This window comes from Dermacentor andersoni, chromosome 3, assembly GCF_023375885.2.
Source record: "Dermacentor andersoni chromosome 3, qqDerAnde1_hic_scaffold, whole genome shotgun sequence".
Lineage (NCBI taxonomy): Eukaryota > Metazoa > Arthropoda > Arachnida > Ixodida > Ixodidae > Dermacentor > Dermacentor andersoni.
This window is the reverse complement of record NC_092816.1, coordinates 135,129,798-135,146,100: the sequence shown is the minus strand read 5'-3', so window position 1 is coordinate 135,146,100 and position 16,303 is coordinate 135,129,798. Positions and strand designations below refer to the sequence as shown.

Here is a 16,303-nt window from a genome sequence, read left to right as displayed (position 1 = left end):
ATTCGCTGGCGCCCGCACACGCGCACTGTTCAAGCCGGCAAGACGCCGGCGAAACGAACCCGCGCGCTGGGAGCTATGATGGTACACCGAGTACAAGAGCACGCTCTTAAACCACTAGCCGTAAAGCCGCTCAATAAAAAAAAATTGCTCCATCATTTGAAGATTGTCGCAGCCCTCCTATCCTCCGCTTTTCCTGGACGTTCGGCCTTCCCATTGGCCGAACGCCGTCACGCGCTTTTTAAAGCGAAGCTTTCTTCCTCTCGTCCTTTGACTTTCCGCTGCTGCTGCTACGGCTGCTGTGGTCCTGCATGCCGCTAACGCCGGCAAGGTGGGAACGTGGTTGAGAAGTGGCCATGTCCCAAAAACACAAAATGCATGGGCTGTCGGTGTTTCGTTTCATGACGTTTGCTTATGAGCGGTCATTCTCAACATTCCGAGTAATAACTTTGTAAAGAATGCAAGAGAAGGTGTGCGCCACGTGGGGGGCCTGCGCGGTTGTGATTCAGAATGATTATTCGCTATGGGACGCCGGTGGCGTTGACAACGGATTTTCTGCGGCACGGAGCCCTTATCGCTATCGCGTTAGTACTTGACAGGAATGTGGCTCAAAGAAAAGACGACCCGAGAAGCTCGTGTCAACATTTACGCCGCGCAGCATGTGCACAATGCCCTATTGACGCTGTAACAAGGCGTGACACCCACAAATGCAATGTACGCGCTGCCACGCTTGGCTTGTCTCCGTGCTCACACGCGACAGCAACGACAGTAGAGAGAGGAACTGGGGAGAACGTCAACGAGGGAATAGAGAGAGATAGAGAGATTGAGCAGTTTTGTGGGCTGCAACGCTACAACCTAGAATGGCACCGCGAAGCGTGCACTTAGTGCCGCGGAGACGAAGGCTCGCATAAAGCGTTGAGGGGAGCAGGCAAGGTAACATTTCACATCACGTCACGACTTTCGTATGCCGTCACTATATCAGCGCCAAATAGAGTCAATGGACGCAAACAGCAGACAAGGCATCGCTTACATCGATTCCCACAGTGCGTGGTATATGCATAGCGGCGTAGGCAGACGCCACGTTGCGCGCTTCCTTTCTGGTTTTGTAGCGTAGTTCCCTGTTCGCGAAGCCGCGTTGCTGTGCCTTCGGATGCACTAAACGTAAATGGCGGCAAGCGCCTCTGCCGAATACCATGTGCGAAGTCAGACGCCGCGTTTCAACAGTTTCAACGCCATGTAATGGAACACGTTTCCAGCTGTCCAGAAGAAGCGCGGAAAACGCTTCTGCTACGCGATGCCGCCTCGCAGTCACAAGTTCAGAAAAGCAAACATTATTTCTGTATTTTAAGTATTCGCGCCTCAAAACCTATGAAGAACACGATCTAGCTTATATTAATGGCGTAGGATAGCGTGTCTACTTTTTCTTATGCGCAGACAACCTTCCTGTCAGCATTCGAAGCGTCCTGCTCAGCCACCATCTGATTTGGACAGGAAAGTAGCCTGCATCGTTTTCGACTTCGATGCTGTCTTCGCGAAGCTGTCTACTTTGACGTCTTCGTGTGAGTTGGAACGATATTTAAATGGCCGCTGTCTGCCTAGCCGTCTACGGCGGGTATTGGAACAAAGCCACAGCTTCGCGCTTTGTGTTCGGTGACGCTTACTTAACGTCGAAGAGACGCGTGCGAGCCCATATATTGAAAATCGATCTGCGAAAGTGGCTAACTGCGGCGTTGCTGATACGCTGATGAAACGCTGTGTTCTCGCCGCTTCGTTGGCGCTGAAACGAGAGAGGCAGCACGAATAAGTAGAGTCAACGAAGCAGAATGACACTCAGACGTCCTCTCTTGATGTCGCGGTAGCCAGTCACGATATAACGTAGAAAAAAAATCTCATCAAAATACTCCCTCAAAACCGCAAGCGACATATCGCGACAGGGTTTGTTGCGGAGAGCGTCTGCAAGTTCGGCTCCGCGCAGGAGAGAAGTGATGGCGCTACCTTTAGGGGTATATTAATTCATTAGGCAATTACCTAGCCGAAGCGGCCGCCGAGCACATGGTTTAAGCGAGGCGCCACCAGAGCGTGCCCACGTTCAGATCCAGAGAGCTATGAGCGTACAACGAGCGCGAGCGCGCGCTCTGAAACCACTACCCGATGCAGTCGCGCGCATGCCACACCGAAATCCTATCTCGCTGTCATTTGCGTGCTGTTAAATGCCTTTTTATGAAACGACGGTGCCTTTGCACTGCAGCCTGTCTCGAAGTTTAGGTCTACATGAAAACAGCTGTCACGTAGTCTGGGTGAATTGGAAAGTTTGAAGGCTGGCCTAAAATTGAAGAAGGACGAATTTATATTATTAGAAAGGACTCATTATAGACTTCATCAGGTATACTTTTTGCGAAGTGCTCGCTCCTAATCCTTGAGTACACGTTTGGCTGCCATACTAAGTCTGCATCAATCATTTTACGGCGTTCACCCATGACGTTCTTTTTAGTGGGTGCCGCTACTAGGACGCAAACTAAATATTAACACCGTTATTCTTGGCTTAATAATGCTCACATCCATACGCGACGCAGTAAGCAGGCATGTCATACAGAAACGTGGGCAGGGGAGCTTGCCAGAGCGTGCCGGAATGCCCTGGCGGGCAGCCGCCTGGTAGCTTTTCAACCGCATAGAGGGCGCTCGCAAGTGGCGCGCTCGCGCATGCGCAGCACCTTCTTCGAAAAGTGTCCATTCAATCAGTTCAGTAAGGCGTCGGCGCCACACGGAGGGCCTGAGTGGTGCGGGTTGAGACAACGCCGCCGATGCATCCACCCTATTGTCTTCTTCGCGGAGGCCCTAAGACTATGGCGTAAGAATGAAAAAGAAGGGGGGGGGGGGGGGGGGCAAGCTTGCACTCGGTCAGGTGAGGTTTCAAACAGCGAAGCTGGTCAATTAGGGCAACCTTGTTCAAACGCAGTAGTCCCGCTGCCTTGGGTGGATACTTGAAACTGTTTGTCACGCTGAACTGCGGCACTTTCCCGCGTAACACCCGTTTCTCGACAGGTCCTACACAGCCGCATCTAGTCGTGGTCGCTTGCCTCCGGGAAGATGCCTCGCAGCACACACATACCTTGTGCACGTTGCTCGACAGACTGAACAGTGTTGAGCGTCGGTAGGTTCGAGTCAAACCACAGTCGAACGCACACTTGGCAGGAATGTCCAAATTTCAGCGCGGGGAACTCACGTTGAAACCAAGCGTTGGCACCCCCGGTTCAAGCGCGAGCTCGGCGTCGCTCGTATTCGGCCTCCCGTACTGCAGGGTCTTGGCGTAATCGTCGATGCTTCGCAGCGATCCAGGCTCTTTCTCGACTGACGTATTCTGGGTCTTCGCGCAGTAGCCACCCCTTGACTTCGGCCGCTCTGGCCAACAGGGGCGTAGCGAGGGGGGGAGGCTCATGGGGCTTCAGCCCCCCCCCCCCCCCCCCCCCCCGGAAATTGTTTCGTGCTGCGATGCACCGGCAACCAAAACAATCCACGGCGCCGGAAATCATTCTGGATTTTATCTAGAGTCTATTTTTCGTGCCCGAAAAATCATTTCGGCGCGAAGATTCTGAACTTGGGCTGGATTCCGTGGCGACGCCCATTCACATGGAGTCACATAAGGAAAAGATCCCCATCCGAGCACAAAGTTTCAAGGGCGCTTTGATGGCGAGCGGGCCCGCCGCGGCATCTCGCAGAGGCCGCAGAATCTACGAAGCGCATGGATTTTAATTAAGAAACTTTACAGGTATAAAGATCACATAATGCTTTGATGCGAAAGGTATATTGACATTTCCAAAGTCGTGCTTTACATTTTCAATTCCGGATCTTTTGTGCGTTTAATGTTCTTATTAACATTTGACGCCAAAGCTGCATTTACTTTTCTAAAGTCGTACATCGGACCATACAACGAAACAAGCCAAATCAATACACTATCACACAAGTTGGCAAAGCACGCAGCGAGGTACGATGAGACGAAGCGTTGTGACGGTTCATATTTGCCATCATGTCGCAGAAAACAATATCAACATTTTTTTCACCTGCGCCGAAGCATCCATGTCAAGACACTAAAGCCAGCAAAGGTAACTGCGGCAATGAGACTCATCAAGAGGGTGTCCAACAGAAGAGCGGGGATGAAGGAGGAGAGCCTGACTAGGCTCGTTTAAGCCTTCGCGTTCGCATTTAAGCCTTCGCATTTGGCGTTCGTCGCCAAATGACAGCATCATAAGTCCTTGAGACATACGCGTTATTTCGTGTCAGCTTTAAAGTCTGGGCACATTAAGGTGCGGCGGTGGAGCACTCGCAAAGAAAACGTGCGGTCGCCCACTCGTTCACTGGCTGGTTTAGTCGTCGTTCGCTCGTTCGTTTAGCCGTTCGCCTACTCGTTTGTTCAACTATTACCTCGTACTATCACTATGCCTCTGAGACACACGTAATGACGCAACACATGGCGCCTCAAAATGAACGACTGCATCATTTCACTTACCGCAGTTACGGCCGCGTCATATCGCGGTCGTCATTTCACTACAGCCATATCTCGCAAATGGTATGTCGGAGCGAGCGTAACCGTCCTCAATGCTGGCCCTTCAGTGCAACTCGGATGGCAATAAGTACCTCACTTCGTGAACAGACAAGCTAACGCAAGATGAAATGCTTTTAATGATGAGTCACGAACCTGAATGAAGCGCTGTTACCGGATTCCCGCTTCGCGAATGAATTCTAAGAAAGTGACTTCATTTTCTATATACGCAGAATCCTGACTCGATGATCGGCCGCGCGTATTTCTGCCGACATTGAGGCACGAGAAACATAACAGCACCAGCGCCCACCTCTGAGCCTTTAAGCGTGCTTTGAAAATTGGCACGCCCGTTGGCGGCACGGCAGCTTTAAATAGTCTTTCGAACCTGCAGGGTAAAAAAAAATTACATTATGGGGTTTTAGTGCCAAAACCACTTTCTGATAATGAGGCACGCCGTAGTGGAGGACTCCGGAAATTTCGACCAGCGGCGGTTCTTTAACGTGCACCTAAATCTAAGTACACGGGTGTTTTCGCCCCCATCGAAATGCGGCCGCCGTTGCTGGGATTCGATCCCGCGACCTCGTGCTCAACAGCCCAACGCCATAGCCACTGAGCAACCAAAGCGGGTCAACCTGCAGGGTAGCCATCGTCCATGCTTCCTGTCGGATTTGTACGTCATAGCTGATACACGCCGCGAATTCCCATGGTAAGGACGGCACGGGTTATTTAGGCTACTGAAAGCTTGCTCCAGGTCCGGTTATTGGCATTCGATCGTAAATGTGTTATTTGCAACCATTCGCAACAAGATGTTGCGACACGCACTTGACAAATGTTGGGTACCTAATTGTAGCGCCCGCGATACATTCGGAGTCGTCATGGCACAGCGATACTTCTTTTAAACAAATATTTATTCAAAGAGAGACAGAAATGCTGGCGTCACTGAAATTGTATACTATACAATATGAATTTTTATACGGGCGGTTGCCCGTATAGAAATTATACGCTGTAGACGAAGTTACTCGGAGCTACAAAGCCAACGCGAACGCTCAGAGCGCACCGCCTGGCTGTGCGTGCATTCACACTGCGAAAGGTCGTCGGCTACGCTCGAGCAGTGTAGGCGGCACCACGGTCGAGGAGAAGGCGTGAAAGACAGGAGAAACGAGGAGTCAATGCTGAGAGTGTTGCTACTTTACGAAGTTGAAAGGGTTCACGTAAAACCACGCATAAAACTGTTCCCCCTCTCTCTCTTTATTCCCTCGCTAATCATTCTCCCCACCTCTTCCCTCTACTGTCGTTGCTGTTGCGGGTGAGCACAGAGACAAGTGCGGCTGTTTCTGCACAGCATTTGTGAGGGGTCAGGCCTAGTTAGGCGTCCAGAGGGCGTTGTTCAAATGCGACGCGGCGTAAATCTTCACACGAGCTTCTCTGGTCGTCTTTCCTTTGTGCCACACTCCTGTCATGTACTAACGCAATAGCATTTGGGGCTTTGTCTCGCAGAGGATCCGGTGTCGACGCCGCGAGTGTTGTAAAAATCATTCTGTGCGACAACCGCGCAGGCCCTCCACGTGGCGCATATATTTTCTTAGATCCTTTACAGAGTTATTCCTCGGTATTTTGAGAATGACAGCTCATAAAGAAATGTCATGCAACAAAGCACCGGTAGCACATGCCTTTTATGTTTTCGTGACATGGCCAGGTCTCGCCCACGTCCCGACATGGCCACCGCTACTGGCGTTCGTCTCAACTACGTCCTAACGTGACCGGCGTTAGCGGCGTGCGGGACAGCAGCAGCCGCAGCAGCCCACAGCAGTTGCAGCACCAGTGGGAAAGCCGAAGGAAGAGGCAAAGACAGCTTCGCTTTCAGAAGTGAAATATGAAAACCTAATTAGCTGTTGCGGCTGCACATTGCGGAGCCTAACTTTTACCACGTTTAATGGGACGCTCTCATGATTGACAACCAAACAAAGAAATGTTCAGTCAAGCGCAGCGTTGTGCGCGCGTGAGACATTGAAAGCGATTGAGAAGGAAAGGCGTTAGTTCCGTACTGTCCATCTGCTTGCTGCATAGTTGTAATATGCACCTGTGACCGCGCACGCACTACGTTTCCACTGTCACCAGCATGTTCCGTATACATTTATGTATATGTAAGCAATGTGTTTTCCTAAACCGTATGTTCAAGGTAGACGCTAAACCATTCAAACGCGAAAGTTGCTCATACCAGTACTTGACAAATCTGTTTCTCGACAAAATTATTCCTCGGAGGCTTTTAGAATTTCAGTGCTCAAGTAGAAGGCATAAAAATTAACTCACAGCAGATATCGTTTAAAGTTTAGTGCAAAATAAAAATTATGCTGATCCCACGCACTGTGGGAACCGATCTACGCGAGGATTTCTTTACAGTTTGCTTTGACAATAATTAGCGGTGATGTTCATGGCGAGAGTAAGGGAGTAGTGAGTTGATGTTAAACGTTAACTTGCTTACAGCGCAGCTGTTTGTCTGCGGAGTGCACAGAACACACACAGAGATGTGTTTGCGTGAGGCGTTGTAGTGCGCCGTTGCTCATAACCTCGGGGAGGGCTGAGCATTGTCATTGCCTTGCATGGCACATTGCATTGTGGCAAAAGCGTTGAACTTTAAGTGAATTACTGGGATGCATGTGCCAAAACCACAATCGTATTATGAGGCACGCCGCAGTGCCAGACTCAAGATTAGTTTTGACAACCTGGTCTTCTTCAACGTGCAACTAAATCTATGTGCACAAGGATTTTGTGTTTCGATCCCGTCGAAATGCGGCTGCCGCAGTCGGGATTGAACCTACGAGCTCCAGCAGTACTATAGACGCAGGGCTACCGCGGCGGACACAGAATTGTTGATTTGACGTGTGATCGCTTCCCTAGTGTCACCTAGTCTCTACGGTGATATAATGCGGCTTTGCGTCTGCACGCCTTGGATCTGTCGTCCACTTGACAAAGTTGCATTTTATTTATAATTTGAAGTAGCAGGAACATACCGTAGCGTACCTCGAAATTAAATTTATCCAGTTTGTACGCAACCGATGTTGAGTCTATACGCTCGGACATCTTCCTGAGGCTATGAAGGGAAAGCTAAGGTCCCGTGGCTGCTATGCTTGTGTTACCCCGCCAAGTATTCAGGCAGTGTTTTTGGCTGCTCGGAATAGAGGCGGAGCCAATGCCGCTTCCATGTGCGATGGTTTCGCGTTTCCCCAGACGCAGAAGGGAAAAGCCGCAAAGATAAGTAGGCTTTTCCACTCATTGGCATGTTCTGTTTATTTAACTGTTACTAATGAGGCGTTTAGGTTTTGGCTTCCCCAACTTAAACTAACGTGGATTAAAACACCCGACTCTTTTCAGAACCGCTCTCATTTGTGTGCGCTTTGCCTCCGTAGCTTCACCTTTACAGCCACAGAAGGTTGTCCGCGAGTGTAGCAGCTGCGCTTGCTCGACTTCTCAAATTATCTTTTCCCTTTCCCGCCCTCTCACCATCTATGCGAGTGGAAGATGCCAAGGCTGTCATTACCTCGTCTTTGAGTGATTGTGAAGAGGAAAAGGTGCTATTTTCTGCAACCCTAGGGAGCACGACTCAGCACCTTGGGGAAGGAGAGGTGGACATAAAGGAGAAAGAAAAGAGAGAAGAGAGAGTAGGTCGAGGTAATTGCCGTGCCCGGTACCGTTCGGCACCGCTGTCAGCTGTAGCCATGCGGCGTATTCACAATTTACACGACAGCCCCGTCTCCTCCAGAAACGTAAGAAGGTGGCTGAAGGCGGAGCCGTGGTGCCGGCCGGGAAACAGTAGCTGGGATGCCGAGACCGCTGGGAGACCGATGCGTCGTACACTCTAAGAAAAGTTTACACCCTTTGAAGTGCCCCTTCTGCAACACAACAATAATCATCTGCCTTGATGCGTTTTCTTTCTTGAAAACGCCGCGCCCACTACTTTCCTGTCGGGAATGCTATTGTCACGTGGTGGTGACGTTGTATAACACAGTAGCAATACTGTGAAGGACAAAACTAACTTTTATTGGGCGAACCTGTGCCCACAAAAACAGGCTACACGATAGCGGCGAACACGGTCGGCGATCATCGAAAATCTGATCAGCGGGTCAAGCGCGTCGGCTTTTATACAACAGTCGTCGAATGTTCCAGACTAATCGTTGGGACCCACGTGCCTTCCACAAAGTTCTACACCATTCGTGTCACGCGATGAAATCTGATAGCACAAGGTTCGGCGACAACAGACAGCCGGGTAGAAGCATCGATAACTTTCCAGAAACTTCGGATACATGCAGGCGCGTCCCGCGCTGTGCGATTACATTTGTTAGGCGGCGAAACGTGGTCGCCCGATAAAGATAAGTACACGTGTCACTATCATGCTGATAACGCGCATGCCGTTCGTTACTGGAAAGTATCGGGCTCGCAGCGTTAAAGAAAGGAAACGCATCAAGGCAGATGACGGTTATTGTTGTGTGGCAGAAGGGGCACTCCAAAGGGTGTAAACTTTTCTTAGAGTGTAATGAGACTTAGAGCGAAGCCCTCTCTTCCGAGATGGTGGGGCAGGAACAAAGAAGATGGTCGATTGTTTGGGCCTCGCCGCATGCCGAGCCGGCCGATTAACTCGTTTCACGTCTTCGTCAGGTCTACCCATTCTCTGCCTCCTCTCTCCACTCCTATAAACCATTCTCAACTCAACCAAGTACGGAGGGAACATAGATATCTCCTTTCTGGACTTTCACCTCAGTGGATGGATGGATGGATGGATGGGTGGATGGATGGATCGATGGATGGATGCTATGAGCATCCCCTTTGGAACGGGGCGGTGGGTTGTGCCACTAAGGTCTTGTTACTTTACTGGCTAATTTCCCACCTATGCTAAAAATAAGAAACGAAAAAAAACACCACGAATTCCCATAAACAAAGTCTTTGAACCCCTACTGTGAACTTTGTTTTTGTACGCCTCCGTTGTTAGTGGTTTCCCTACTTTCACAATTATTCCAATCGCCTCTTACTAATCTTCATTCCAGACATGCTTACTTCCTCCTCCTCTCGCTGAACCCAAGGGCTTCAAGGATGCCAATGATTCCTAAATCGGCAGCCGGGCAGAGTTCCTCACATTTTAATATTAGCATCTCTAGTATTTTACACATAAATGAAAACGGCAGAAAGCATCTGCATCTTTGTATATTAATACTTGAGTGCGTAAAAAAAATTGAAGAAATTCCTTTTTTTTTTTTTTGCTGGCTATGGACGTTTCAGACTCATGACGGATGCCCTCGTTCATTTCATTACGAATGAACGCGAGCACGGGTGAAGGAAGCTTTAGGAAAACGTTTGCTTGCGTGAGCAATACATGGTTTTGATGATGTATGAAGGGCACTTGGCGTAAGTTGAGCAAATGGTAGGATTGGTGTGTTTCTGAATTTGTTCCTGCGTCTAAAATTGCTAAATGTTCCTTGCCCAAGTAAGCAAGCCTCTATTGCGGTTGGGCCACCCTGTGTCAACTTCAATAGCTTCCGTACTGAGGCATCTGCTGAAGGAGTTAGTCGCCCTTCCTCACCATAAACAACGTCGCAATCGCTTTCATGAATCCATGCTGCGCTCCTGGATTAGCACAGTGGATTTACTTGACTTCATACTCCGGCGATACTCACCCATGCGTGCACGCAATCGCCTCCAGCAGGCCGGTGACGATGTCCGGCGTAAAGGAAAGAATGACGTTGCACGAAAGACAGTTTCCACGTAGAGTTGTTTATTAATATTAATAGGAGCCCTGTCGCAGCAGACGTTCATCAAATTTGGCAATGATGGTTACTACGTGGATGTACATAATCCTCGTGCTTGCGACTACTTGCATTCTTGTCACATTATTTATCGCCCTTTTATCTTCAATATTTCCAAACAGTTATGTTTTGCTCATTTCATGACGGCAGTAAGGCGCAGCATAAAATAACACTTACATTTAGTCATTGCAGATGATTGCATTGCTCATCCAAAGCTTTATTTAAAGCGTTGAATATGCAACGCCGTAAACACATTTGAAGCGACAATTGCAAATTTTATGCAAATCTTTGCACTACGCATCATACGAATGCGTGCTCAACCTAATTGCTTACAGCTCCCGTAGACTATAGCGCCAGAGTTCCTTCTGGTAACTTTTCCAAGAAAGTATGGTTTTCCGACACCGGCATCCCGATGTTGCCTGAAGAAGTCTCGTCTTGAGCTCTTATATTTCATTTTTTCACGTTAACGAAATTTGAAAGGTTCAGCACGATGATTTATTGACTCATAAATAAAAAAAGTAATTAACGAACTTCCTTTTTTGTTTATTTAGGGCGACCACCTAACAGTTTTAATGGGTGGCCTCATACCTGTATGAATGTGCGGGATTCGTTCCTTACCTTTCGAAAACGGCACTTTTTCTTTGGGACGTCGAAGGGAGTTTCTAGAATACACTTGATTATTTCATAGCTTCTTCAGTTTAGGAAACCGTGAAGGGCTTCTGATGTAATTTCAGTTAGTGACCCTAGCAAAAGAAACTTACATACGTTTATCCTCAAAAGAGCAGCTTGATGGCGTCTTTGCTGACATAAATGTTTGTTTCGCTTTGAAAAGAAAGCCCTGGAAGTTTCTAAGAAATGTAATCGTGGCAGCCACTAGTTCTCTTGACGTACTCTGCGCTATCAGTGTTATTTCACATATCTTATAATAACATGCACCATGTATAATATTTTATATGCCTACATACCTTTTATCTCGACTTTTCCTATGCGAAGAATGTAAGCTAGAAATTAACTACACGCCGTGGCGGCGTAGTGGCTTTGCGTTGCGGTGCTGAGCCCGAAGGCGCCAGATCAAATCGCGGCAACGGTGGCCACATTTTAACGGTGCGGAAAGGCATAAAATCCCATGCATACCTTGCATTGGCTGCACGTTGAAAAACACCAGGAGGTCAAAAATAATGCACAGTACCCCAATACGGTGTGTCTCACAATCATATCTCGGTTTAGACCCGTAAAACCCCTGGACTTAACTTAATTGAAGCATCGAAAGAGATGCACATGTAGAGTATTTCTGTAGCACTAGAAAAATGGGGAAGCACTATTACAGTGCTCTCATAAACATCCAAAGAAAACTCACCGTTTCCTAAGGAACCTGGTGACGTTATGACCACAAGCAAGATGTAATCGCGCAGAATGTGCATGGCAAGTATCGATGGATGATGCATTTTGCTAGAAATGAAGTAAAAGTATGGCGTATGCAAGTTCATTGTAGAGAAACCATTCATAATTGCTTTTTAATTCCACATACGTTAAAGAGTTTCTTGAATGCCAAATCAGTCGCATTGTTATCAAGCAAATCTGAGTGCCCACGTTCATGACTAATAAAACAATAAAATATAGCCCTTAAACAGTAAGTGAGGCCATAAAAGCACGCAACCAGAAGCGCAAATGGTTCGAGTATAGTGGCAGTTGTCTGGGCAACACGCGTCGGTTGTTTTATGATTTGTACAAGGTTGAACGTGAAACACAAGTTAATGAATGCAGGACATTCAGATGAAGCAGGTAAGACATGAAATGAGGGTCTGCTTCATGGAAATGCGGCAAGGTTGAAATCCTCAAAGACGTAAAGAGGAGCCCTCGGAAACTTAGAAAGGACCATAATTATGGCGTCATGCAGGTCGTCGCAGAAGGAAGCTGCGAGCAACATGGTAGGTAACATGCGGAAAATACAACGTGCTTGTGATTCAAACAAATACAAGTGCAAACGAATTCCTGTGAAGCGTTCACAAGCACATTAGAGGAAGCAGTTTAATCCGATACGGCAATCAGAACGCCGCCACCTACGCGCTCGTACCGATCACATCTGGACATATTACAATTTTTTTCGCGGGTGAAAAGTTACGGAGATTGAACTCATCCGGACAACTAAGTCTCAATCAGGATACTCACATCGGCAAGGCACGTGTCGGCGAAAGATGACAGTGAAGCACGTTTACTTTAAATGCTCCTGATATTAGTAAAAAGAATCGAGTAATCTCGTTTACGTAATACCTGAGCGGTCACATGTTGCTATGCCGAACCGGAAAATGGAGTTGATATAGCAGAAGTTGAAGCGTCATATTCAGATGCACGCGCATTTGGTGCCTCTGCTTGGCATACGGCATCAGTGTCGACAGGATATACATAAAATTCATTGTTAACGTACAGCCTGTTGTACCGCCAGTTATAGTTGTGGCCACTTGCAATACCATAGCGCATGAGCTTTCTTCGCGAGAGTCTAGTTGCTCTACAAAAGTCCTCCTGTATAAACGCGCCAGTGTTGTTCAGTTTTGATCTCGAAGTTGAAATGCTACCGTGAACTTTGAGCAACGCGAACTTAACAGCGATAGGTCGGCATTTGTTTGAAACGAGAGTTCCGAGGCGATGTGTCCTTGCGTTGCTTTCATCGGGCAGTTCCAGAGAAAAGGAGCTCAGAAGGCACGTACGTATCTTCTGCTCAGCCTCCGCACATGTTTCATCTTCTGTATCATGAACAACATAAAATATTATCTCTTCGAGACTGATTTTCAAATTCGCCAAGGCGTGTCCGAATATGATAACTTTCATCAAGAACAGCCTTGCGTACAAGATTTTGGACGTTAGACCTGTCCGGGAATGCTGTAGAACCATTCGTCTTTGCTTCGAGAGGTGACAGTCGACCTAATCAGGCTGACACCATTCCTTCAAGCTGCTTTTGCCGGGTCTCAAGCCCTTCCTGACCATCGTCAAACTCTCTTTGGCTGGCCTTTACATCGCTCAAGATTGCCATGTTACCACAAGGCGCGATTCCATGGTCATTATAAGATAATGTATTGCAGCTGATATATCATCAGTAGCCGCGCTTTGCTTACTATTAGGGTCAGGGCTAACTTCTACATCCCCTGACAACAAATGCAATTTCACAACGTGAATTCAGTTGGCAAGGGGGCACCCCGAAGTGTGCGGGCATGAGACGAGCAGGAAACAGCGATTACTTGTACGCTTAGAAAAGAGAGAATATCGATAACTAACCTGCTTGAGGAAGCAGAAAGGCTTTAGCAATGTCATCGCTACTGTCCCGTGCCCACTGGTGAGTGGATGGGTTTGCCGGTTATTTATACACTGCAGGCTTGTTGATGATGGTGCCGATCGGTCTTGCTTGTAGCGAAATAGTGACGCTCTTACGTGGTTTAATAGCGCGAAGTTCAAAGTGGTAGTACCATATCAGGCATTTAGGAATCCGTTGAAATGTGCAGTATTGGGCTGTGAGGGCCGTCCAGGCAAATCAAGGCAGGCGATCACAAGCAACTGCGTAAGAGAGCAGAAAGCCTTTAGCAACATTATCGCTGCTGTGCCATGATGACTGGCGAGTGGATGCGTTGGCCGATTATTTATACACTGCAGGCTTGTTGGTGATGTGCCGATCCGTCTTGCTTGTTGTATCGAAGCGGTCAGACTCTTACGTGGTTCAGTAGCGCGAAGTTCAAAGTGGTAGTACCATAGCTGGCTGCAGGGAATCCGTGGAAACGTGCAGTATCCGGCTGCGAGGGCTGTCCACCAGGTAGATCAAGACAGGCGATCAGAAGCAACGGCGTAAGGAAGCAGAAAGGCTTAATAGCAGAAAAGCAGAAAATAGCAGTAAAGCAGAAAATAGGAGTAATACTCCTATTTTAGCATGAATGAATGAATGTACAAAATTATTTCTTGTGACTGAAAGCAAAGATATTTATATGTAAGCCAAGCATGTGATGTTTAAGACGAGCGCGTGCTGCTTCGCCCTGTGCAATGGTAGTTGACTTTCAACTCAATGGGAGTCGGTTATGCATATAATAATGTAACTGTTAAGTGGAAGGATGCAGTGAACGGCTATCTAATGACAATGCTTTTAATGTCAGAAGGGTCACATATACAGCGCTGAATACAAGTTCCGAATGGTCCAACCCGTATACTTACGACGCCGTCTGCGTGGTTTAAAAACGCGTTGTAATAAAGGGGGGGCAGAAGCTAGTTTAAAATGGGACAAGGCGAAAGAGGAAAAACATCACAGTGATTCAGTTCTGTGAATGCGGCCTGCGAGTGGAACTATAAAAAAGACAAAGCACACCACGGAGTGTAACAATTTAATTAGTTGAGGATTTTCCGTCATGGCATTGCAGAAAACTCTGCGAATGGGGCACTTACCGCTGCTGTATTTACAGGCTGCCATTTCATGTGGCGTCCGTGCTTCGTCCACTGGGTGCTGGCTCCCGCCTTCAAGTTCTCTACTCGCATCGGCGCCTGGATCCCCATTCAACCCGCTAGACTCGGAGCGCTTCCATGGAATGGGCTGGCAACCTGGATCTTGTACCGCTATCATCGCAGCGCACGAGAGGGGATATAAGCAGCGTCCGGTCACGGCTCGCTTTGGGCACGACACCTACGCCGAAATGGGGCACTTAGCGCTGCTGTATTTACAGGCTGCCATTTTATGTGGCGTCCGTGCTTCGTCCACTGGGTGCTGGCTCCCGCCTTCAAGTGCTCTACTCGCATCGGCGCCTGGATCCCCATTCAACCCGCTAGACTCGGAGCGCTTCCATGGAATGGGCAGGCAACCTGGATCTTGTACCGCTATCATCGCAGCGCACGAGAGGGGATATAAACAGCGTCCGGTCACGGCTCGCTTTGGGCACGACACCTACGCCGAAATGGGGCACTTACCGCTGCTGTATTTACAGGTCAGTTACCGCCCTGGCGCTTCATGTATTAAGACTGATAACTATTGCCTCATTGCGGTGTCGTGCCCCGAAGTGCTTTCTGATAAATTGTGCCTGGTGTCATTACTCTTGTCGAGCGTATGTCCTTCCATAGGTAGCTGGTTGATTTTACTTTCTGGGGATGTTGAACAAAACCCGGGCCCTGACACAAAAGCCATCGCTCAAACGCTTGCTTCCGTTCTTGAGACTGTGCGCAGACTTGAAGCGGGACAGTCAGCTATTCTAAATGAGCTTAAAGGTGTCAGGGAACGGCAAGAAGGCACAGATGCCAGAGTAGATTGCTTAGCTGGAAGGATAGATGCACTCGAAAACACGGTTGCATCTCTCGATAGTGTTCAAATCTCAAAGCCAAATAACGAGTTACGCAGTTTATGTGACCAACTTCACTCTCTCACTTCAAGATGTGATGATACAGAAAACAGAATGCGACGATGTAATGTACTGTTTTTCGGTATTGATGATGAGCAAGGCGAAAACTGGGCTGCGTCTGAACAAAAAAAAATACAGTTTTGCTCTGAACAGCTTGGCCTTACTATGGTGAATGCACAGTTTGAGCGCGTGCATAGAATAGGGCGTTTTTCTTCTGAGAAACGTCGGCCCATCATAGCACGATTAGCCCTTTTTAAGGACAAGCAGAATATCCTCGCACTTGCGCACAAGCTAAAAGGTACTGAGTATTCCATACGTGAATATTTTTCTTTGTCCACAAGGCAAGCAAGGAAAAAATTAATTGAATTTGCCAAAACAAGAAAACAGCCTTTCAAACTTACAATAGATAAGGTTCGTATTAATGACACCACCTATGTTTATGACCGCGCTACCGACACAGTTGTGCCGTCAATCCTGTAGCTAAAGAAAGCAACATTTGCTGGTATAGCTAAGAAATCGCAATCTTCCTTAACGTCAACGCTGTCGTTATCTTACACGAACATTCGCAGCCTACTAAACAAGCGCGATGCATTGAGTGCTTATATGGAAGATGG

The 16,303-nt window shown here is 48.0% G+C and overlaps 1 protein-coding gene across 1 annotated transcript in view; it reads right to left on the bottom strand.

The window, feature by feature from the left end:
• The window catches only part of LOC126525197 (uncharacterized), a 41,916-nt gene extending 30,167 nt beyond the window's left edge, over nucleotides 1-11,749 (bottom strand). Inside the window, exon 1 of the mRNA XM_055067576.2 lies at nucleotides 11,687-11,749. The gene's annotated coding sequence lies outside the window, so the exon portion shown is untranslated. The remainder of the gene's footprint in view (nucleotides 1-11,686) is intronic.
• Between the last annotated feature and the right edge of the window lie 4,554 nt (nucleotides 11,750-16,303).